Source organism: Manduca sexta, chromosome 17, assembly GCF_014839805.1.
Source record: "Manduca sexta isolate Smith_Timp_Sample1 chromosome 17, JHU_Msex_v1.0, whole genome shotgun sequence".
NCBI classification, from domain to species: Eukaryota; Metazoa; Arthropoda; class Insecta; order Lepidoptera; family Sphingidae; genus Manduca; species Manduca sexta.
The window spans coordinates 3746181-3772506 of record NC_051131.1 but is presented as its reverse complement, the minus strand read 5'-3'; the positions used below and the strand labels follow the sequence as shown (position 1 = coordinate 3772506).

Below are 26326 nucleotides of genomic sequence, written 5' to 3'. Positions count from 1 at the left end.
GTTTATATAACTGTCAATTGTTTGAAATAACTGTCAGCGATTGACAGAATGCGCGCTGTAAATTCACAGTTAAGAACGGGACAACGACTGTCGGGTCAGCTAGTCGTAAATAAAAGGCTATATATTTTATGTACATTTATAATTATTATCTATCTTAATTATTTTATACTATTACATAAAGTTATAATACAACAGAAATTAAAATACTCGAAATTCGACGGTACAGCCTTACGTAAGTTTATTTACTTATTACAATTGTACGTACAATATACGAAGTTACTAACATTCAATGACATGTAACTTGAGTCCTCGTGAGAAAGTTTTGCTCCACAAGACTAAGGTACTACAAAGGATATTACAATTCAAACGCCTAAACAAACATAACAATATAAATAAATACATTTAATTAATTCAATGGTAACAATTGTTTCATATTAGGAAATATTCCGGGCCTACATACGAACCGCATTTGGGAAAATCCGCAGGCGCCTGCACGAAGTCGCTTTGTTCTCCAACTTTGAGTATAAAATCTAATCCCCTAGTCCAGTGAGTGGATCTTTCGTCCCTCATCATCCAGTATCCGGGATTATCAGCTTTAAACCGAAGAGATACTGCACCAAACTTGGGTATAACTATTGTGTCTTTTATCACGGGATCTAACATGTTTCTTGAAGGGAACAGTGTACCTTCTTCGTTCATTTTGATAACGTCTTCCTTGGCCAAACTGGTATTGAACTCGCGTATTCCAGTTACATAAAAACTATTGCCATGGAGATGGAATATGTGGTCTGATTCGCCGCCTGTAACAAACGATAAACATTTTGTAATAAGAAAGTATAGATATAAAACTAAAATTCTGGTTAAGGAGTTAAATGTATGTAATGTTTATACATTTCTTTGTATCCCCATTTTGGCTGTGGTTTATATAATTTCTAATAGTAAAAGTAATTGTTATATTGTGATGAAAAATTTATTAAATTTCCATAAAAGCTCTGGAACAACGCTTTATATTCGAGCAAGGGACAAAAATTCGCAGATTTAATTCCCACATTAAGATAATCTACGATATTTATTTCACAAAGATTGGATTTTAAATTAAACATGATGAATAAAACAATTCATCAAATCATTACTATGGACCTTCATAAATGTACCGCAGGAATCGAAAGGAACGCCCGCGCGCTTAAGAAATCTGTACCAAATTAACACAGCATTAGGTGATTAAGTCATTATCATCTCGTTGCATTATTAAGTCATCACATTAGTCATCAAATTGTGTAATTATAAGAGCTAATTACGTCCCTGGCGAATGCTTGCCGAGCTGAAACTGCTCGGTAAAGTGCCGTTTCCTTTGAAACGCGTTCAACTATACGAAATGTTCAGTGAAAATAAAAATTTAAATGCCCTTTGTGTTCATAACGTTTAAAGGTTTTTTTCTCACAAGTTGTTTTACAATTTATAAAAGTGGTAATAAAAGATTTATTTACTGAATGATTTTTATCAGAAAATTACCTAAAGGTAACAAAATAGAAACATTTTATTAAATTAATTGAAAGTCTTTGCTGTTGCTTTGTATTTTATTGTACATAGACCCATAAATAAATACAAACATAACACGAACGTTTCCCCTCACCTAATTTAAACTCCACCAAGTTTACCAAGTCTTAAAAACCCATAACTCACAAACACCCTAAACCAAATTCCCAAGGATATTTTTAATATTGTTTTTATAGGAAAAGTTTAGATACTCTCGCTGGAGCACAAACGAAAACGTTTGCATCAGAACTGTGAATAAATCAAGAGTATGTGAAGTTATGCGCCATGTCGGAGTTGGCCAATCGTTCCAGTGTTGTTTTAGAACGTGTAAGATACTCGTATGTTACATTTGCATTTGAGTATTATAGATGGATCAATATTGCACCCTATCTTATCGTTCTTACTGCTGTTTATCAAACAAGAAAATGCATTGCTAATTTCGGATGTATGAAACTTAGATACGAAGAATTTTTGTTTAATGTACATTCCAAATCAGTAATAAAAAATTGACCGCCATTGATTACTGCCCTTACGATTACCACTGCCGAATATATAACTGTATAGTAATACTATAACTACGTTGTTAAAATATTGAAGATTATAGTATAATTTAAAAAAATCGGATAAGTGCAAGTTGAACACGTGCACCCAGAGTTCCGTACAAACTAGCTTTTATGATTATTGAAGTCCATTTTTTCGTTGTTCTGGTGTTTACCTTTACATATGCTGTGAGACATTGCTATTTGCCAAATTAAATGATTCTACCTAAACCGAAATACGGATATGCATATGATATACGAAATGCCCTGTAGGTTTTGATTCCCTTGTGAAACCGCAAAATATGCAATATAAATGATCATAACTTTAAATCGCATTGACTTACTAGTTTTGACAACTGATAAAGACCGTAAAGGTGAGATTTTGATATCAATTTTAATTTAATACCTCTACGCGTACATGGGAATAAGGCTCTTGCCAGACAGACGGTCAATAAAGTAAATAAGAATTTCTTTTGAGGTAAAGAACGTTAAAAATTTACCTATATGTTCTAAACAGTCCAACAGTTTGAAATAGTCTGTAATTATTTCAATATTCGTTCAGTTGCGGTACATCAATATCGATATTAAAACCAACAAATAACATAGTTTTTTTTTTTTATTGTTTTAAATAACGAGACGATCTTGCCGTTCGCCTGATGGTAAACAATACGACTACCCATAAACAGTAGAAACACCATCCAATACATTGAATTATAAAGTATTGTATGGTATTCCACTGCGGTCGCCATTCTGGGACATGAGATGTTAAGTCTTATTATGTCTAGTAGTTACACTGGCTACAATGTACGTCAAACCGGATCACAACTGTGACTACACACTGCTGCTTGGCATCAGAAATAGACATTGCAGTGGTACCCATATACCTACCCAGACGGACTCTCACATATGAGAGACCTACCACCAGTAATACAACAGAAGATAAACTCTTCTGTTATATTACTGGTGGTAGAAATCTCTCTCTGTCGAAATAATAATTTAAAAATAGAAATGTGTCTAAAATAATATTTCAACACTTAATGTTGTCTAAAATATTCTTAGCCGTGAAATTTGACACACCGCTAATAAGACTTTATATCTCCTTTCACCATATGTTAATTAATATTTCACAACTATATCCCTCGTTCTACTCGCTCGTTTGTAGCAACGCCTACGTACATTAGACGAAAGGCCTTGGTGTCGGAAACAATAAAACATCATATAACACACAACAGCGGAAAACTAGTAAAAAAATACGTATAATTTTATATTATCAGAATAATTCTTAGGCAGTATATCCACGGAGGTTATTTATATCTAATTAAAGTAATTCCCGACAATCCCTTTACAAACGTACTTGGATTAACGATTACCTAATAACCGAGGATTACTTTCAAATCCACCACGCTTATATAATATAATTATGTAGTAGAATATATTTTTAGCATTAGTAATGAGTCATGAAAACACACAAACATTACGCCTTTATCGACAAAGGAGTAGGTAAAGATGCAACCAGGGCAACTACTTATAATAATACAATAATGCAGCTTATATAGACTGCCTCAGTGGCACGGTTGTGTTACAGTACGACTGCAGAGCTAAGCTCTCGGGTCCTGTTCTGTTCAAGTATTAGTGCTTGAGACGATGATAGGCTCGTCCCCTATTACATCATAGGAGCGAAAACACACGGGGAAAAGTTCGTACACCAATTGCGACACTGCCTAACCCTTCGGGGATAAAAGGCGTATGTGTGTATGTCTGTGTGTGTATAAACTTATATTAAAAACACCTTTCAAGTGTATTTCAAGCCGCACAAATTAGATCTAATATCTTAAACCCGGAACATATAAGCAGTAATCCAATTCCACCGAAAGGTATTTTATATCTATGAAACGTTATCCAACAAGCAGGCTACGAAGTATACCATATCATGTCCGTATATACGTAACTATATTCGTCATGGTAATTTAACATTAGCAGAATTTTACAATAAAATGTACCTAAGTTTAATTGCTAAACTTTATGTTTTTTTCTTGTCTGTTTTATTAATAAAGATTTCGTGTAGATCGGTCCGTTGACAGATGAAAAACAAATATATAGTTGTAAAACGTGTTAGATATTTTATCCTTAACTTCCGAAAGACCGACACCTCAATTCCCTCTTGCCATAAAAACTGCAGTCTTCGAAACGTCGTGAGAAAATTAAAATATAATGAATCACCTCCTGATGCTTCTATTGACTTAAAACTTCAATCCTGATGCTAAAATTACTAAACTGTAGTAGTAGTACCGAAATTTCTTCTATTTTAAATAAAATATATGTGCTAAACTAAATAACAGTATGTTAAAAGTCTCTTATCTTATAATTCGTATGATTGGCAGGCCTCTAGCAACGGTCAAATCATCGAGGTCAAATGATATAATCTCTATGAATACAATTCATATACGAATCTATTGAACATTCAATTTCACTTGTAGACTGCTAATAAAATAACAAGTCATATTTCATAATATAATAATTGCAATAAAACGTCTGTGATTTTAATAACCGCTGCTGAGTTATAAAAGATTTTATTCGTGTATTCTCTTTGTATTATTTATTGTTCCGTAAATGGAAGTATATTAATATATTACTTCGTGTATAATGACTATAGACATTACGTTGGCCCACTATTACAAAGTTCTATGTTGTATTTTTTGCTCGAATTTAATTATGTATATCGCATAATTCTATGACTGCCTCTGTGGCGTAGTAGTACCACATGCACGGGTTGGACAAAGTGATATTTGGGTTTTTCTGCTCAATATCAGCCTGGAGTCTGGAATTTGTGCCCGATATGGCGATGGGCTCGCCCCCTATCACATCCTGGGACGGAATACATTTAACGAAAAGTGGGTGCTCTGGTTGCGCCTCTGCATGCACCTTCGGAGATAAATACGATATGTGTGCATAATTGTATGCTTTTTTAGTAAAAATGTTCAATAATACCTAGAGATAAATAAAGAAGAAACCACGAGTTATTTTATTTTTAAATTTTTACCAACATGAAATTTTTTAATCTCATATTTGCAACATAAATAAAACTTAACATAGGAACTTGTTTTTGCCAGAGATACTAATTAAAGCGTTAGAAATTGAATAAATACTAATCGAAATATGATATCTCAAATATGATATTCAATATACTTACTAATTTAATAGTAATTTAACTCAATAATAAATAAAATTGTATGATGTAAAATTGGTAAAACTAATAATAAAAAACATTTCTATATTTCCATTATTCATATAAAGCACAAATATTGTTTCTATTTATTAGCATTACTGTTAATTTATTACAAATATGATTAATAAACTCTAAACATATAATAGGTATTAAACAAATATATACGCTATGCTCTTAAATAATCCAAGGATAAGAAAAATGAAAGTCATAGTTAGTGGTTCTAAGGCTACAATTAGCAAGTAATATCAATCACTTTGCGAAAGTATTATCCGACAAAATGGAAAATAACCATCTACATTCTCTTGCCAGACAATTGTTCTCAATTATTATTGCTCTTATTTTTGTTTCATATTTTTATGATTAAATGCGTGCACGATTTCGACATAATAATGGCTCCGATGAATTCCAATTATGTTAGTAATGAAACAAAGAATAGAATATTTAAATGAAAAAAAACAAGAACGAGATATTGCTATTTAAGAGAACACTCTTAGGTCAGGTTTGCTAAAACAATATCGTCTTTTAACAAGTTGTGTCGAAATGTTTTTAATAAGATAGCATGGTGATTTCTTATGTTTACGCGAATGTTAGACATTGAAATAAAAGTAAAAACTATTTAAACGGATTTTATCGCGGTTTTTTATATTATTATTTTCTCTCGACGTTTCGAAGACTTTGCAGCCTTCATGGTCACGGGGGGGACTGAGGTGTTGTTCATCCGTAAAGTCAAAGTTTCAATATCTACCTACATTTTTCAAATATACAACTTTTTAAAATTTTTATCTGTTGACGGTCCGATCTACGCAGAATGAGCTCACAGTGTCTTGAGGTCTGGCAGCCGGTCTTTTGGGATCCGATTTAATTAAATGTAGAACAGGATCCCAGGCTTGTGCAAGCTTCCAACCATTTTCCCTATTGAAATTTGGGTGTTTTTTAATTTCAATAGCCTCGCGAATCATCCTAGGCAGGAATCGGTGTTCTTTGGCAAGGATTTGTGGCTTGTCTAATCGCAAATAATGATTGGAGCCTCCTTCAGAATGTTCAGCGACTGCAGACTTCATAGAGCGTCGGTGTTTCACGTCAGCTATATGTTCTTTTACGCGGGTCCCTATATTTCTTTTTGTTTGTCCTATATAAGTTTGTTTCAGAGAGCACGAGGAATCTGTGATGAGAAACACCTGGCCGCTGAGCTACAACATGTCAAGCAAGTACTGCGAGACAACAAGCTCCAAATTCCACGCCGCCGTCACAGAGACCGAGTGAAACCAGCCACAGTTGAACGTGTTCCGGTTGTACTACCATATGTGAGAGGAGTCACCGACAAGATTGGCTACATCCTGAAGCGTGCTTCAATAAAAACCTATTTCAAGCCGCCTAAGAAGATTAGTCAATTTTTACCACCTGTCAAGTGCCATATACCTCTGCAAGAACCGGGTGTATACAAGATAGACTGCAACTGTGGCCTCTCTTATATAGGACAAACAAAAAGAAATATAGGGACCCGCGTAAAAGAACATATAGCTGACGTGAAACACCGACGCTCTATGAAGTCTGCAGTCGCTGAACATTCTGAAGGAGGCTCCAATCATTATTTGCGATTAGACAAGCCACAAATCCTTGCCAAAGAACACCGATTCCTGCCTAGGATGATTCGCGAGGCTATTGAAATTAAAAAACACCCAAATTTCAATAGGGAAAATGGTTTGAAGCTTGCACAAGCCTGGGATCCTGTTCTACATTTAATTAAATCGGATCCCAAAAGACCGGCTGCCAGACCTCAAGACACTGTGAGCTCATTCTGCGTAGATCGGACCGTCAACAGATAAAAATTTTAAAAGTTGTATATTTGAAAAATGTAGGTAGATATTGTAACTTTGACTTTACGGATGAACAACACCTCAGTCCCCCCCGTGACCATGAAGGCTGCAAAGTCTTCGAAACGTCGGGAGAAAATAATAATATAAAAAACCGCGATAAAATCCGTTTAAATAGTTTTTAGTTTTATTTCAAGATAGCATGGAATTTATATTTCAGTGGCTCCTAAGTAAACTATGGTATCTGAAAAAGTTGCGATTTGCACTTTTATAGCGTTTCGTTATCTATGTACTGTAATATGCACCTTTCAGCTTTCTCTATTTACTAACTCAGTTCCAAACCTATTCAAAAAGTTAATAAATGAAGATTTTTTGATGGGTTTGGTTGTAAAACGTCATTGGGTTTGGTAGTAAATAGTACATAGATAACGAAACGTTCAAAAGTGAAAATCGCTATTTTAGATACGATAGTTTACTTAGAAGCTATGGATTTTTTTCCAAAAATATGGTAACAACGGTTATTTAATACAATAAAACTTTAAAATACTAAACCCGATTAGGTACTAAATGAACTATAAATTATAAGACGTGAAAACATTCTTGAATCCATACGCTGTAATAAGTATGATGTCAAAAATTGATCATTAAATACCATTACTTTCTATTCTCATTGCCTCAGGGCAGGCTGTTACAGATTTAATGTATAACCGTGTTCGCATACATTATCTTAGCATTGAATATAATCGATGCGCATAAGCAGCGTGCCAATGCTAGTATAGCTTCACAAGAGTGAAGACCATTACCATTGTATGCTGAGAATATTGACAATGTAAAACTCCATAGCGCGAGCTGAGTGTCGAAATAAGTGTCGTTTGCAGCTTTCAGTGAAGGAAAGTGGAAACTTGAAAGCTGTTTAACTACCTAATAAAAGAACACCGTATTTACGAGACTCCGAGGTTGTGGCGTAACGTATAGCATGTTGTCATGCATTTTGTTCGAGTGTCTTGGTAATTAGTTACTCGTATATAACCTCTATATGAGGTTTTAGCCCTCAGATCCCGGATGTATGTAGTTCGAGACCGGCAGAACTAGCACAGCAGTGGCGAAGGATCCAAATAATCCGATTCCTACCGGCTTCATTTTGTAATTAATGTAAAATCGAAATATTAATAGAACGAGATCCCGGATGTATGTAGCTCGAGATCGGAAAGCTGGCACAGCAGTGGCGACGGGTTCGAATAATCCGATTCCTACCGGCTTCACTTTCGTAATATAAAATCGAATTATCATTAGAACGATTTGCAGACCTGATTTATGCTTATTATTAGTACCTATAAGCTAAGTCCTATAACCGGGTTCCTTTGTGAAAAATTTCACCCTTCGCCACTGTGGCACAGTATGAGAGAGACCTAATTGTGGAACCTTACCATGAAATGAAGATAAATTAAAGAAGCAATGTAACTATTTTAAACAGGCTCTTTTGACCTCCGTGATTACCATTGAAACCCCAAACTAAAAAAACATCAATTTTTCAGTAGTATAATTGCCAATTCAAAGCAATAATACATTGCAAATCATTCTTAGATCATATGCGAATCGCTGTAACAAAAACTTACTGCTAATCATTCTTAGGTCATAGGCGAATAAGCGTCAATAATGTATACAACCGTGTAATAGTGCTTAATCATAAATACATACATCACTTCATCGTCTATGAAGTAGCATCGCTTTGAAATATTAACTGTGAAAGCAAATCGTGAGTACTTGTCAGATTTACAGTTTCATATAATTCGATGGCAAGTGAGCAGTAAACCGTGTTGCATGACGGCTACATTTTATTGGAGTAATTAAACTATACATTAATATCACGCGCGACCCTGAAGTGTCGGAGTATAGCATTTGTCGCGTTTTATGACTTACTGTTTATCTGATTGAGCATCATCGACTGCAGCTGCCGTTAAAAAGAAATCTAAAATGTTTAGTAAACATTAAATAGCTAAGGTAGATGATGAGATAGATGAGATACTGTCATATAAGAGGAAAAAAGCTACCTTATATATTTTAGAACCAATTTCTAAAGTCTTTAGCCAAATTGGCAACACTAAGTGAATTTGAAAGAGCACCAATGTTACACCATCTAAGGGCACGGTGAAGGGCTTCCGACATCGTCTAATGACCAACATATTTTAACAATAATCGAGCCTCCGGCTTAACGTAATTCAGATTTCATTTGTCCATTCCAAATCAATTGCCAACACTTTACTTTCACTTAGAGTCGACTTTGCTTACTAAAAATATCTTATACTTTCCTTCAATCTGTAGTGTATTGTGCTCAGAAACTACTGATAGTTTCCATATAAAAACATGGAAACTATAAAGCGGTGTCTAAATGATTGGTAAAATCGACTGTATAAAATACAATAAGATGTTGCATTCAAATATATTCATAGATGAATATTTTCTCTTTTCACATAACAATGGACACAATAGACAAAGTTTTACAATCGTGACAAGGCATTATTTCTACAAACGTTATCCCCAATATTTCATTTCATATCAATGCAGAGAATCGCAATCGATAAAACGCGGTACAAGCTCGCAAACCATCAGATTCAATATAAAGATTCGTACATCAACTCTATAACGACAGACAATTTATAAACGGTGAGAATGGAATACAGTTTATTTCTGAACGATTGGATAAAAGATGTATTAATTTGATTGATGCTGTCAATTGTAAATAGATTGATTCAAACCTCTTTAGAGGTGACAACAAAGAGTTCTCAAAGGATAGCTTGTCTTGAACTTTATATCAAGAACATTAAGTCTTAAATTTGTTCTGAGAACTTAACCTACGGTAATTCCATAAAAGTATGTGTAGGTGAACGTATTTTAATGTGATTGGGAGTCGTAACCGAAATGTCTCTGCACAATCGTTAACGCTAACGTTATGAGAATGATATATCATAGGGATCGGTGGCGAAAGGTGAATTTTACCGAAAGAGAACCCAAGACAATATATAGGTATTAATATGCATGAATGCATAATGATTTCTTATGTTTACGCGAATGTTAGACATTGAAATTAAACTATTTTTCGGATTTTTTCGCGGTTTTAATTATTTTGGTTTTCTCCCGACGTTAATTGAAACCGCGATAAAATCCGAAAAATAATTTAATTTCAATGCATAAATGTAGTCTGTAAATCGTTCTAATGGTGATTAGATTAGAAACAGCAGGAATCGGATTATATGGACTCTTTGCCACTACAGACTTATCGTTATAAAATCTCATTCCCAGCATTTTTTTGTTTTCTATTAGCGTAAACGATTGTAGAAAACATTTTGGCTCCTGCCTCAGAAAAACAAACTAGTTACGAATAATACAAAAAATAAATAACACATAAAAATAATATAATAATCACAAATCCTAATATTATAGGTTTTAGTACCGCAAAATTAAATTAATTTTAATAGTGGTGAAGAGTGAAAATTTCCGAAAGGTAACCTGATGTATAGGCGCTAATACCCATGCGGTTTGCAAATCATTTTAATGATAATTAGATTTTAAATTACGAAAGGAAAGCCGGTAGTAATAGGCCTATATTGACCATTCGCCTCTGAATTGTAGACTAATTGCTGCAATTGTAAATTTATAGTGCGGCGGTTCGACAGTTCCAACTGGTCACTAGTTAAACAAATTAATAAAAAAACGACAAAGTTTTAGCGCGAATTCTTCCGCTGCGATGGGTCATGGTTTATTTTGTTCATAAAATTCGAGTTGTGTTTGCATAAAAATGCGAAATCGACAATAATGATATTGTATAAAATTAAGAAATAGACAAAACAAAATGGTTTAGAGCTGACTAATATGCGTGTTGACATCTAATTGATGCGAAATTAACGTCTACGCTTCAATAAAGTATTGTTTATGAAGAATAAAGACGTCACAATTACGGCTAAATGGACTTCGGCATTCAAGCTTATTTCCAGCACAGAAAATAAATACTTAAAATTTAACAGTTTCGATACATAAAAATATTATTCCTTATTGCTTCCATATGAAACAATGTATCAATAACGGTTCATGTTACAATATTAGTGTTTGCAATATTTCCCCCGGAGGATGCTCATAACAAAGTTGGGGGATTTCATATCGCTTTTGCACCATAAAGCTAGCAATTTGCGCCTCTATATACACTTTTATGGTTATGATACGCGTTTACGTAATAGAGAAAATATAGATAAAATATCATTTATTACGTGATTCAGAAATAATTAAGGATTTGCTCTGCACGAAAGAGATTTAGAGCTGTATTTTCTATTACCGTTTCGCAAATATTTTTGCTATTCGTATTTGGTAATAAATCAAACTCAAATGAAAGTGATACTGGAATAACTGGTAGGCAGGTCTCTCATGTGTGACAGTCCGCCTGAGTAGATACCACCGCAATGTCTATTTCTGCCGCCAAGCAACTGTGTGTAGTCACTGTTGTGTTCCAGTTTAAAGGACATTGTAGCCAGTATAAACACCGAACATAGTAAAACTTAATATCTCATGTCTCAGAATGGCGAGCGCAGTGGAATACCAAACAATACTTTATAATTCAAGGTTTTGGATGATGTTTTTTGTACTTTTTATGGGCGGTCATATCGGTTACCATCAGGCGAACGGCAACCTAGTCTCATCATTCAAAGTTATAAAAAAAAATCCCATACCATCGTATCATACTTATCAAACTGTCATCTGACTAAAGAATTAACAATCATACACATTAGGGCTGTAATCTAAGTAAAAATCAAGTTGGAAACATTAGTTACCTTGATCAAACATCACGATCTCCACCGTGGAGTGAAGTGGAATGTTCTTCACATGAACGCACTCATCTCCTTGTCCAGGGCCGTCGGAGCACAAGGCGTTGGGGCCCACGTCCCCTCCTTGAGTGAGCAGAGGCGATGCTGGGTACGTAAATCGGTGCCCATCAGTCTGACCCCAGCTCTCTGTTGAAAAATATTTACTTTTATAAGAAATATATAATTGGAATAGTTGGCATTTATAAAAATATCTTCTTGTCGTTAATTAAGCAAGAATTTGAAGAATTTTGTATATTTAGAATTTGGTAATGTCTGAATTCATTTGATTCATCATAATGAATAAACAAACTCATGAGAAATGTGATCAAGAAATAATCTTTTATGGTCTAATTAAAAAAATATATTGTATAAGATACAACCGAGGTCCTTAAGACCTAAGAAATACTTTAATTACGTCCTATGTTTTGCCTACTTCGTTGTTATGCTAGTTACGTGGTCTCAATCATGAAAGACATTATAAAGCCATTTTCTTGAACAAAATTGTAGTGATCATTTATAACGCTCATTTTCAAAAAGTTCAACAGTATGCTTACATACGTCTCGAATTAATACAATATGGGTTGATTTTTTCGGAAAATAGCAGAATGGTACTTTTAAAACAAGAAAGGACTCACGCCATCAGATCTGGTAAACAATATTTATATACATGTTTCTAAAATGTAAAAAATAAGTATTTGAAAATAAAATAGTTTATAGATGGTACAATTAGTTTCCGTACACTTTTTGTTTATATAAGTCACTTAAGTATAAGCAGACGTAAATGTTGTTAATTGTTTCTTGTAGAGTCGTTTCCGTAGTTTAATTTCAATTAGGGCATATGTTTAAGGAAGACAATCTAGTCTTAATGTAATTTTGCACTTAAGTATTATTAACAATGATTGGGTTCTATGTTACGCCTTGTATTAAAAAAAAAAGTCAAAGACGATTACCTTGTGTGGTGTTCTGTGTTATGCCTCTTGTGAAATAAAAAAAATTAAAAAAGACAGACGATAACCGGTAGAGTCTGTGGTCAAACCAGGCCGCCGTCTAGGCATTGCGCTGCCTCCTGCCAGTCAGCAGTACTGCAGTGCTGTACTAATGTAGTTTTACTGTACTGTAGTACCTATTCGCAGTATTTAACTATCGTTGTAAAAATATATTAAACATATGTATTTAACATTATCAATGCAATAGTTTGTGAAAATGTTTAAATGTTTGTTAGAAGTAAATGCAGAAACAATTAAAGGAATTTGGATGAAATATAACACACGGGTGGATCATGTCCTGAATTAACACATAGGCTACTTTTTTATTCCAATATTTTGCTGCCATCGGAAATAATGGAATTTTATAATCTGATTATAATTTTAAATAGCGCTGTCTTTGATCAGTGTTTTAGCGACTTTTGTTTGGAAAGGCTTCTCACGCAAGCGATGCCGCGAACAACACCTAATTATTCACAAATGTAAGCTAGACGTATCAATATTTTGTAAAAAGCACTAAAATATAATTTCGGTTTAGAATTTAGGGCAACCCATCTAATAAAACTAAATATAAAAACACAAATTTATTTTTATAAACGGGTCAACGACTGTTCGCATCACGACAGAGCGTAATATTATAATCTTAAATTTCATTAAGTGAATATGAAAATAGCAAGCGAATAAAATTACTATTATTCTTTTAGATACGCTCAATTATATTTTACAACATTCTATTATTATAGCAAAAAGTTTAAATGTTTCGCAACATAACGTCTGAATCGCGGTGAAAAATTACTCTCTAATTGCAGTTTGCAGTCTAAATTAAATTTTAGTAAAAAGATAAATTTTATGTATGTATTTGAGCAATGCGTTTTTTTGTTGAAACAATTACTTAATTGAGATTTTAAATACAAAAGTTGATAAACATAGAGCAATTGCGCGAGCTCGAAGCCAAATGTCAATAAAAATGTTTATTTGCGTATTACAGGGTTTTGTCAGCACTTTATAATCATTCTATTCTGTTTTACGAAATTAGTCGTTGTCGATTCTTCAAATAAAGTCCAATTTACAAACTTTGTATTGTACCCATAATATTAATAATTCATAAAACTTTCTTTAAATTACACTAATGTTCTATTTTTCTGAAATAGTACGCGAATTTGTAATATTAAGGAGTCTATGTCACAACTATTACCAAGCCTATGGTAAATCTTAATAATATATTATTATTATGTTAAAGTGATTATATAAACACGCATGCATACTTATTTTTATAATAGTAGTTCACTGTGCGTACAATTGGGGCAGAACACTCTTCGACTTTCAAAAATGAGTTTCGTGTTCTTTTTTCAAATTAGTGGTTCTTATATTATTAGAAACCGATAATAGACAAATTATAGAGGTTTAAAGCCACTAAACATTGACCTTATTGTGGTTTCATTGTCACTACCTACTAATTAGGTCATCGTTTCATTTAAAATTCGTCTACATACAATAGTATTTTGGTTTAAGTATTCGTTTTACTCGGCAGCGTACATTTTTAAAATTTTATTCCAATTCTAACTAAATACATCTCTATAAAAACACGAAATACGGATAATGAAATACAAACGTTACAAGCATATTTAAATTAACCTTCAATACAATTCAAAAATTATGTAGGCCTGTTAGAACCGGATACACAGGCTGATCCCGGAACGCGATATTAGCTTACATGGGCCACTATGGCGGGTTTGAACACCTTGTGTACGGTGGTCGCTATCCGGGCGGATATAAAATATATACTACCACCAGCAAATATGAATATATAATATTACTAGCTGACCCGACAGACGTTGTCCCATCATAACTTTGGATTTGCAGCGCGCATTCAGTCAATCGCTGAAACTAACTTTTCTTAAATTTTCTAACGTTCCGCTCAACTTCCTTAATTTTTTCTTTCATAAGATCCTTCTCCTGACAATAACAAATACAACAAAAAAAAATAGTGAAATCGGTCCAGCCTTTCACGCGTGATGGCGTGACCAAGGTAAATAGGGATTCATTTTTGTATATATAGATTATTATATAATATATTTAATTCCTTTAGATAATTTAATTACATAACAAATCTTACTCCTTTATCTTTTACAATATCGGAAGTAGACAAAGCGTAACACGGTTATGCCTATTATGGACAAGGGATAGAAAACAATAGGAACAACGGTGGCGCAAAAATACATCCATTGTTTAGTCTTACCCTCCACTTTATAACACTAAAAGGCATTTTGAACAAAGGTGATATAGGATAAAAAGAAAATTTCAATATTTTCTCCTTGTTTTCTGGACATAAGTCACTAATCATGAGCTCATATTATTTCAGAAGATTTATAAAAAATATTTGCTTGCTGGTACATATAATATTCTGCATTCGTTAACGATAAGCAACCTGACATTCAATACGATGGAAGCAATAAAAAACTATAATAAGAAATAAAAATGGACAAAAATAAAAGCATAGTGTACAAAACAAGACATGTGGGTACACGCAATAAATATAATTTATCAAATAATCACCTGAAAGCAATAAATAAATCAACATAGTTGAAAAACGGCTAATAATTGTATTGCTCTAAACTTAATTACAAAACATGAATTAGTAGATAAACTTTTAAACGCAAAGAAAACTTTAATCGTTAAATATGATAAATGATACATTTTCTTACAGCTAAAATCGTCGCTAGTTGCAAAACTAGATCTATAAATTATCTAGGTTGGGCAACATTCATCTTATCTTGTGAGAGGTGACAAAACCAGACACAAAAAATGTGATAGACTTCTTGCGCTCTCGTAAACCGATTAACTTAGTTCCAGTGTAATCACTCAGATAAATCGAGTGCCTACTTTCAGTATATTCAATCATTGATTAATCTTGTAGGCCACAGCCTATACGCCCTATTGACATATACAACACGGATAAATGTGAAAATTTGTTTTAACGCATCAATAAAACATAAGAACTTAGCAGAGACGTTGAACCTGAGCTAGTGAGTACATACCAATAGATACTGTATATATTACAGCACAGGTAAAACATAACGTATAAGCGGCGCGCAAATCACTGGTACGTACTTGTGTTGCTCCCGCGCATGCACGAGGCGGGACGCGCCACGCGGCGTGTCGGCGCAAGAGCAATCATGCCATATTATTAGCGGTCGCTGTGGACGTGATCCAACGCTGATTACTTCACTTTCTTTATAAGCGCTTTGATACGCCGTTATATTAAATACGTTGGGTTCAATGCTTACATAAACTTGCGGTAAACATGGTATTATGAGTTAACCAAACTGACTTCGATACATATTGAAACTTTTACTGGATTAAAATTAATTTACCCGATCGAACTAGATTGAGTATATGTCGATAACTTGTTTAATAAAGTAACGAAGCCAAAGAGATTACGGTACTTCAATGTTCAGTCATCAATTTTAAACAAGGTAGAGTATCAATGTTGATAAAAATATTTAACGTCCTAAATAATCATATTTAATCTTAATACTTATGTATGTAACGCGCCCTTCTAGTTAATAAAAGACATCATACTACGTATACATACACTCGTGCCTTTTCCTCAAAGGCGTAGGCAGAGGATATACGTGATATTTGGGTTTTTCTGCTTATCATCACGGAGTCTCACATTTGTGTCCGATATAGCAACAGACTCGCCCGCTAATAGATCATGGGACGAAACACTTTTCGAAAAATGTTCCCTAGTGCCCTCTGCCTACCTCTTCGGGGATAAAGGCGTGATATGTGTGTTTTTTTTCCAGGCGTATTTTTCTTGTATATCGCAAATGGCCTTCTCAGTTGCACCAACTGCTCATTCATACTACCATAATCACCATTACACAACGATTTGTAAGTTTATGCTGCAAGAAAATTATTCTATGAATTATATTCACTGGATAACTACTAAAGGAGGTACCAAAACTTTATCGAATCGCACTATGTGATAATCGAACATTACATGTATTGGACACATAATATTCCAATCACAAATAATTCACTCACAAATGTTTGCAGTCTTAGTACTCTGCCAAATTAAGGTGTTTAGAGGAAATATAACAAAATTATAAATGACAACAGTGAACTAAATAAGTATATGTTAACTTGCGAGCATTATTTCGCCGGTTGTCTTTCGTAACCAATTTAAAAAAGTGACTGACGTAACACCATCCTCTATGTTGTATACCTCTATACTTAGTGTCGACTAATTAATTTTTTAATGAGACCTCTCACTACGAGCGAGAATGTAACACGTTGTTAAATTAAGTATAAAACGGACGTATTTGAAACGAATTTCCTGTTTCCAACTGAGTCGTTTTAAATGCATTGAATTTTATACGAAATCGTATAAAAATAGAAGTAAAATTTTCTCCTAAAACTTACTCGCATATAGTTCAGTTCAGTTCTTGTAAATACTTTATGTAGTATACACTAAATGATTTTTCAAATCAATTTAGAGCGAAATTACTATTTCATAAGCAATTAATATAACAGAATTTATATTTTCTATTGTTTATGACACGCAAAGATAAGAATTAATTAAAACAAAGTCCCCTTCTCTGTTTCTCTGTACGTTATTATTTTCTTAAAATCTAATAAAAGATTTTCATTTAATTTGGTATAGAGATAGTTAAAGATCGTGGGTAGGCTAACTGCTATGTAATATTTATATAACCTCTGAATGATTTCGTATGCATTTTACGCCAAGTAAACTGCTGCTATGGCTGTATTGTCGGAACGTCGGAACGATAACCTTTAAATTCGAAAACAATACATTTATTTCTAACATTCGCGTAAATATGTAAAATTATTATCTATTACGAAATGCCAATGAGACTAATTGATTTTAATCTTTGGTTGTTAGTCTGTGCTCAGCATAATCTAAGAAATGACACGACCCACTTTTCCAACTGACTTAAGTTATTTCCATTACATAATCAAAGGTGTGTGTTCATAACATATGAGCGCTGTAGGCCGCATTTATACGGCAATTGCAACAGCGTCATCATGCTTAAAATAATCGTAAACAAACAGAATAAATATCCCAGTTCTAAGGTAACAAATACTAAAAAAAAATACACATCAAATTGATAGTCGCCTCCTTTTTTGAAGTCGATTAAAAATAGACAAACATTGCATTTTTTTGTATTATAGATGTGAACTTTAAGACAAGCATTGATTGCCTGCTCCAAAAGGTCATATTAATAATACCACCGGCAAACTTTGAATTACAAAGAATGCGCATACTGCATGGCTATCTATCATCCTGAGTCATCAGATATAATGTATCGTTGGGCCGAGTAACTACAGTGGCTAATTTGTGTACTTTCAGTCCAAAAGGCAACCGTGCCTTGTCAATGTTGCTTGACGGCTGACGGGCTCCCAACTCTTATCGTGTATATTACCTATCATTAACCCATGAAGCATCGGAATGTTTGCCGGCAAACATGACAGCTACATTGACATTTACGGGTGTCACGGGAATGTAACCTTATATACAACATAATAAGGTTATTTCTCCGTGACACGCGTAATGTCATGTAGCTGTCATGTTTGCCCGCAAACATTCAGATGCTTTAAGTGTAAAATATACTGACAATAATATTTTAAGGTTATAGCTTAAGGTCCATTTTTCATACATTTTGTTTCACCTTTAATCTGGGTAACTAAACAAGTATTGACAAGTAAAGAATTTAAATTCACGTCTAGTTAGTGATTAGTTCTCGCAGTTGAAATTAATTATTTTACGTTTTTCTTCAACTGCGAGAACTAATCACTAACTAGACGTGAATTTAAATTCTTTAATTGTCAATACTTGTTTAGTTACCCAGATTAAAGGTGAAACAAAATGTATGAAAAATGGACCTTAAGCTATAACCTTAAAATGATGTATTCTGCCGTGCTAAGCGCAAAAGCGGTATCTCAGGTAAACCTTATTTTGAGATTATCAAAGTTTTGTATATATAGCTTTATGGTTTTTTAAGTAAAACAGAGATAGAGGCAACTCTTTTAAGGTTTTTTTTAACAAGTTCTAAGAAAGATTATTTAGGTAAGTTCATTGGATGGGCATTTCTTTAAGCTATCCGATGCCATAAAAATCATGATTTTTTGAGATACCGCTTTTGAGCTTAACACGGCAGTATTAATATCCCAAGATTCGGAAATATCTTACTGAATATTACTCGTTCGTTAAAAGATTACATAACTTAAGACTTCTCATTTACTATATCTAGTGTTCTTATAAAACAACTGACAAGTCACAAATTGATACCCGCCGGCGACCTGGATTTCATAAAGGCAAGTTGACGTAAGAAGTGCTTCTTGTTGTGTTAAAGTACGATGAAAACATAGCTAATTTAATTGACATTAAAATGGATATTTTTATTATAAATAATTCGTTTCTATAAATAGATAACTACAGCCGAATTTCTCCGTAACTGTTTATACGCTCGACCAATTTTAATAAAATGTGCTCGATTTACTTTCAGTGAACACCACTCCATAACGGTATATAGCGTGGCAATTCGATAAACATCATGATATTTAAATTCAAATCTTAATTTAATATCGATATTACTAACCTACTTCGATATAAATGTTCTCGAAGAGTATTTAGACAGTAAATACCAAATTAAATTACATGATGTACAAATACAATGTCATATTTAAGAGTACATTATTTCTTTTCTTTCAAAACGGACGTAGAATTAATTTAAAGTTTCTACTTTAATTAAATCTCAAGATTTTAAATAAAGAACTGAAAGCAAACTCCTCACAAGGAAAATTTTTTTTGTCATTCCATTACTCATGGGTCTGCTCGTAAAAGATGAGTAAAAACCTGTTTAACGACTTATATATACACTGTCGTTGCAGCAAATAAAACTCGGGCAATGTTAAAAATGTTTAAGTCGTAATCCTTGCGTCATCTAATCCATAGTTATATTATGAATGCGAAATCAACTCTATCTGTTTACGACATTTGGTATGGAGAAAGTATGAAACCCTGAGTAAAACATAAGCTACTGTTTGTCGAGGGAAAATATATAGAGTCACGCGGGCGAAACCGAGAGCTAAAGCTATAACGAAATATTTTGTACGCAACACTTGCCGTCCAATATGGTGTAAACATGCATGAGTAAGTGGAACGTATAACACAATATTTTGTTAAGCGCAATGTCAAGTAGGTACTTATTGCTTTTTAGATAAATATTTTTGAACAAATAAAGTTCTTTCCATACCACGTTTTAATTGAATTAATATAATAATCATGCCTACATTAGTGAATAAAATATTAGTTACCCCTCAATATGCAAACAGATTACTATGCACAGACAAACCGTTTATAGTAATAAAACATATAAAAGCAAATTTGTAAATATGTATGAATTAGAGATAAGTTCAGAGGAAATCAACAATTATTTATTGATTCCTTTTAAAACCATTTAAAAACCTTTTAAAAAATAAAAATCCAATGCATTTGCACACCTACTCCAATTCTGGAGTGGAATACTCAACCTACCTTTTTTTTTTTTTTTGGTTTCGCGGAGAAAGTCCCTTATTACTACCGCCCAGCCTTCGTGGGGGGCGACTGAGCGGTTATGCTGGGGTAACCGTGCCTTACGGCCCGGCATTGAGCCGCCCGGATTTGATGACGACCTTCGGGCGACCGCCGGGCCGAGTCCCTAACCCTATATACAACTTAAACCTATGCACGGCCTACCAGCTAAAACTCCGCGGTGGCCCTCTTCGGCGCATTAGGGACGGCTGCGGGCTTCCTCTGACGTTGAAGTGTCTAGTCTGCGACCGCAGCCGCCCCTGCGCGGTGCCGCCTTGCGGCCCGTCTCCTATGGGGGGGGCTCAGAAGCCCCGCGCACCGAAGGACGCCCTCGGCGTCTACAGCAGCGTGAGGCCAACTACACATACTACCGTCCAACCCGGGGGTTAACCGACAAATGTGCAAAGATGCACAGAAATGCACTAGGGCGGACAGCCCCCTGCTGCCCGCCGACGACCCCCTTCGTGGCCCCTATTAGTCGCCTCTTACGACAGGCAGGGGATACCATGGTGGAATTCTCCAAACGCCCCCATTCCACAGGGCGGGATACTCAACCTACCCTACCAAATGCATCAACCAGTAGAAAAAAAAATCATTATAAGAAACGTAACATAATTCTTAGTAAATATAAATAAATCACGTCAGCCATCTGGGTATCCGCAACAAAATATAATTTTATAAAAGCGGCCGACCTTGACCCGTACCACATCCACTAATGGACGAGTAAACATTTGCCGTCGACGTTTCCTTTGTCTTTGAATGTTCGTGAGATTGTTTGTTTGGCGACGGCGAGTATGGCAGTACACTACGTTTGCCCATTGCGAAAACAAGTGTATGTGGCCCAATCACTTGTGAACCGTTTGACAAGAAAATATAAAGAGGCTTTAGTCTGCTGAGTTATTTATTCATTCATATTTATACCGTATTTTTTGTACCAGTGCTTGTTCACTTTTTGACTTAACATGTGCTACCTTATCGTGGAAACTTTGCTGGAATGTGTGATATTTAGTCTTTGTTTACTTTTTAGCTAATATTGTTCTGTTTGTTTCCCGAATAGATATAAATAAATTTTGACACATACCTTTTACAATTTGGATTTTAAACATAATGTTTTAGAGAAAAACTAGTTTAATTATTCTTCACCTTGAAAACAGAAGCATCGTGTGGGAAGGTTACATAACTGATCAAAATACTTCCACTTTTGCTGGTGGATATATTAAAATATATGCGGATACAAAGATCCCGGTAGCGACATCAGTGTTAAAACCTGCCATAGTTGCCCACGAAATTTGACGCATTCTGGCATCAGCCTGTATACATTCTGCCCAACAGGCCAGCATAATTGTCGATCGCCGAACGGTTATTATCTCTCGTCAGTCGACATTCTATTGGACCCCACTCCACTTACCATCAGGTGCAGTGAGGTCACTGTCGTGCATATACAAAAAAACTTATCGTTTCATTACTTTTTACGCGAAATTTATTTGCCTTATTATTTCACATTTCGTTTATAACTAAAGAATTATTCCAATTTACACACTACTGCAACATTCAAACATCTTAACATCTGTACTCGAACAAACATGTAAATAAATATGTATATATAAAAGCAATTTTATATAATTACACTGAATAAACCCTAATTTAACTGTTGAGTCTTATGTTGGTCATCGACTTCTTGCAAAAGATGAAAACAAATTATATAAAAAAATATCGCAACCTTTGCAAAATTGCCTGCATTACGTTAAACCTCTTTTTCGTAATGTTTTGATGTGTTATCCACTAATTTGAAAATATCAGTAGGATATTTAAATATGAGTGCTGTGAGCTGTCCACTGACGATTCTATCAATTTTATAAAGTCTCTACTAAAGGCTCTATGCTGCTTCATAAACGATAGACCGTAAAAGCATAGATGGTACCAACAACCGAAATAAAAAAAATACAATGATTAATAGATAAACACAACAGGCGGTCAGTTGCAAAAGATTATATATACCTACCATAATAATATTATATCAAATGGGAGACCACAGCCCTGCATTGGTACCGTAACACAACTACGCTACTTAGGCATGGTTATAAATTTCTAACCAATATGTAATGTTTAATGTATTATTTATATCAAAGCTGTAAGTATATATAGAAATGAATTGTGCTGGTTTTTATTAAATAGTCAAACTAGTTTAACCAATATTAAAGTTCAAACGAGTTGAATCGAAAGGTGATCAAAATGATCAAAACTGCTTAATTTAAATAAAATTCTATGTTTATGTTTAACTAATTCGGAAAATGTTGAATGGTGTTATTATATTGCAGCTATGACTTGAATTCTGTATCTAACTATCTATATTCCAAAAAAGTCAGAGTGAGCCAACTAAAGAGACCAGCCCAGTAAAGTTTTATTTACTTACATATAATACCTATTTACAAATAAATACAACAAACCGCTATACTCTCGACACAATAAGTAATTCAAAAGACTTTTAACGTTAATGTCAGGATTTACAGCTCTTGATCCCAAATCCCATAATATCGCGATCCGGAAATATTTGCGGATCGACACATATTTCGTTTATAGCGGGAATTGATTCCACATATTGCGACTTTATATTAGTTAAAAGTTATATGTACTCATTATGATATCAAATCGATAATACTACGCAATTTATTTGAATATCATGACCTGAATTATGCAATTTGTAAATAATAACTCGCTAGCTGTATTCGTTTTGCATAATACTATATATAAATTAATTATAAGTGTAAAATGCTCACCAACACGCTTAGCAGAAATCTGTCTGGTGGAGTAGTTGAAAGGTACATAAATTATCTTGTCCGGGTACGAAACCAAGTCAGCTGGAAGTTTATCCGGCGAATGCACCTCTGTTAAACATAGCACATTTTCAGCGGTGCACCGGTCACTGAACACTGTTGTAAACTCACGAATAATGTGTTCATTACCGTCCCCGTCTTTAAGTAGCACTTTTTTATCATTTTTATTATACACTAATTCCGCGATACCTTCTAAATTGTTCTGGCACGATTCATCGGCAATCACTGTGATTTTGTAAACACCTGGAATCATTTTAGCTTCCAGAACAAAATCCGCACGTTCTCCCCTTCCTAATCCAATAGAATTAACGTATTCCGTACTTATTCTATTTCCATCTAAAGCAACCAGTTCCAACTACGTGTTTTTCTATTGAAAATCTTATCGGACAGCTCTTGGAACCGCCACCGTATCCCAATCGAAATCTATATCGTTTTCCGTGTTCAACTGTGAACTTTGATATCGGCGCGTCTGGCGATTCGCCCGTCCTTCCTTTTCCATTTATAAGGAGTGATTCTGCGTTAGGAACATTTGACATCATGCCCGCCAGGGGACCCATTGAGTGACCCCATTCAGAAACAAATATAGTATGTTCAGTCGAGTCTATGTCATACAACTTTCTTAGAGGGTCCATACGCTTTGACTGTCGTACAATGAGAGCTCCAGCCAGGCCGTCTGCGGCGTCAGCGGCAGAGTGCGCATGGTACATGTGCGTGCCAACTGCTGACGCACGAAACTTGTATTGAAATGTGGTGTACGCAGGTTGCGGACATTGAGTTAACATGGGAGCTCCGTCCATGAATGGTGTTTCTTTTTGTGGTTGTCCTCTCCAATGTATGGATAGTGTATGAGCTGGTGCCCGGTGTACGACATCTACCACTAGAATGTCGTTATGGCAGACGTGCAAAGGTGGTGCCGGTAAAGCCCTGTTTGCGGTAAGGACGCCGCGCTCCCGACCATCCGCTGATATACATGTTGGAGGACATAAACCGCCTTCCTCATCAGTGCAATTTCCACACGATCTGAAATAGATATATGCGTTAATTAGTTATATTACTCAATGAGACTAAATATACGAAGCATAATTTCATATGTTATAAAAGTTTTGTCATAAGATTAATTAACACTCACTTGCTAAGTGTCTTGTACACCTCGATGACTAGCTTCACACGACATATCATCGGCCAGTCCAATTCGTGACATTCTCTATCACAGTTTTCGAAGTATTCCTCTGTAATAAATAAATACAATTGTTCGTCATAAACTTAGTCAAAGAATTAAATAAATTAACATGAATAATTACTTAGCATTGTTTTAATTCAAAGAAATCGTTAAATTATGCAATTAGAAGGAACGGTCTTTAGATATTGTCTTGGCATAATTACATTTTCTTACATAAAGTTTGCTTCATAACTCTACATAATATTATAACGATTAACTGGATATAGACAACAACCACAAATGAGACTGCAACGATGAATTTATTACACCGAATGCAATTACTCAACATCAAAGCAATTCTATCGATTTACAATTATACTTATTGATTATAAGGAATAAGATATCGGTATCCGAACAAAGTACTTTACCTGGCATCGGAGTGTAATACACAACGACTATGACGCTTGCAAATATTACAATAAGCACTAATATCCTTTGCAAGGACATGAGCATGTAATTCGGCTTTCGCACTGGCTCATCCTGGACGTGCATTGCGCTCTTATCGGTCGCCATATTGTGTAGTTATTACCGTGTGTACTCCAAGTAAAACTCTTTGATTACATGTTTATTGAAAAAATCGGCCGAAAAGTTACGTTTTAAACGTAAACGCGTCGCGTGGAGGCACCAAACGCGGCAGCGCGAGCCGACCATCAAGTGGTAACTGGTATGGTTGGTTGTTTTGCAACGGCGAAGTGCAGATTTCAGTCTCAGGCCTAGTCTCAGGGCTCTCATTGGCTCCAATTCGGAAGTAAATTGCCGACTGTCGGAGTGAACTCTCTCTGTGGTTGCGCAATGTTGTATTGTGTAACGGTTTTTAATATTTTACAACAGATCAGGGCGAATGACATAAGTAAGTAGTGCAGATAAATTGGAGTTGAATTACTTACGTTATTAGGTAAGTATAGTTAGGTATTTATCTTAATTGCTTAGCTGTCAAAGGATGCTTAACTACTTAGATTCTTTCAAAAGTGTATTTGATACGAAAACTTATGTGAAGGTATATTTTATTGATTAATTAAAAACGAATTATTTATTCGTATTCGGAATGTTTATTAAAAAATACTTACATCACAAAGAAATACTGCTCAAAAGAATGAAATTTATCTACTTACTGCAAAAATAAACACTATATAGAATTAATAGAGATAGGGGAAGCGGAGGAAATGGAGCCCAATATATACTTACTTATATAAAAAACATATAAGTACTATTATAACATAATATTATAAATAAAAACATTCACTTTCTTGGTAAGTAGCCCTAGTGACAGCGCAGGTACTACGTGAGCTATGCACTGGGAAATTCTATATAGGTTCGAATCCCAAATCAGGCGTGGGGGGATGAAGATGTCCTTAATGATTTTTCCATAATGATTTGCTCATAATTAAATCCCCCCGAGGGATTTGCCGTCACGCAGACGTTAGGTCGTAAAATCTAAGGCTCATAAGTAGAGACATACTCTGCTCAACTCTTAGTTACTGATATCAATCTCAGAACAATGCTTATTATTGTTCTGAGATACCATCCATCAATTGAGTGCAATTGACAGCTGATAGTCAGGTTTGCCAACTTAACTGATTTCCCGTCAGCCATGGCGGGATGAACGAATGAAAACGGGAAACAATTGAATTTGAATTTATACACCATGAAATGTAAACAGTGTGAATTATAAAAACACTGTGATGAGACTGTATAATATTTTGCTGGATTTTTTGGTGATTT

The 26326-nt window shown here is 34.6% G+C and overlaps 1 pseudogene; it reads right to left on the bottom strand.

Moving 5' to 3' along the window:
- Positions 1 to 122: 122 nt before the first annotated feature.
- LOC115442356 lies at positions 123 to 26222 on the bottom strand (annotated as a pseudogene).
- Positions 26223 to 26326: the final 104 nt, after the last annotated feature.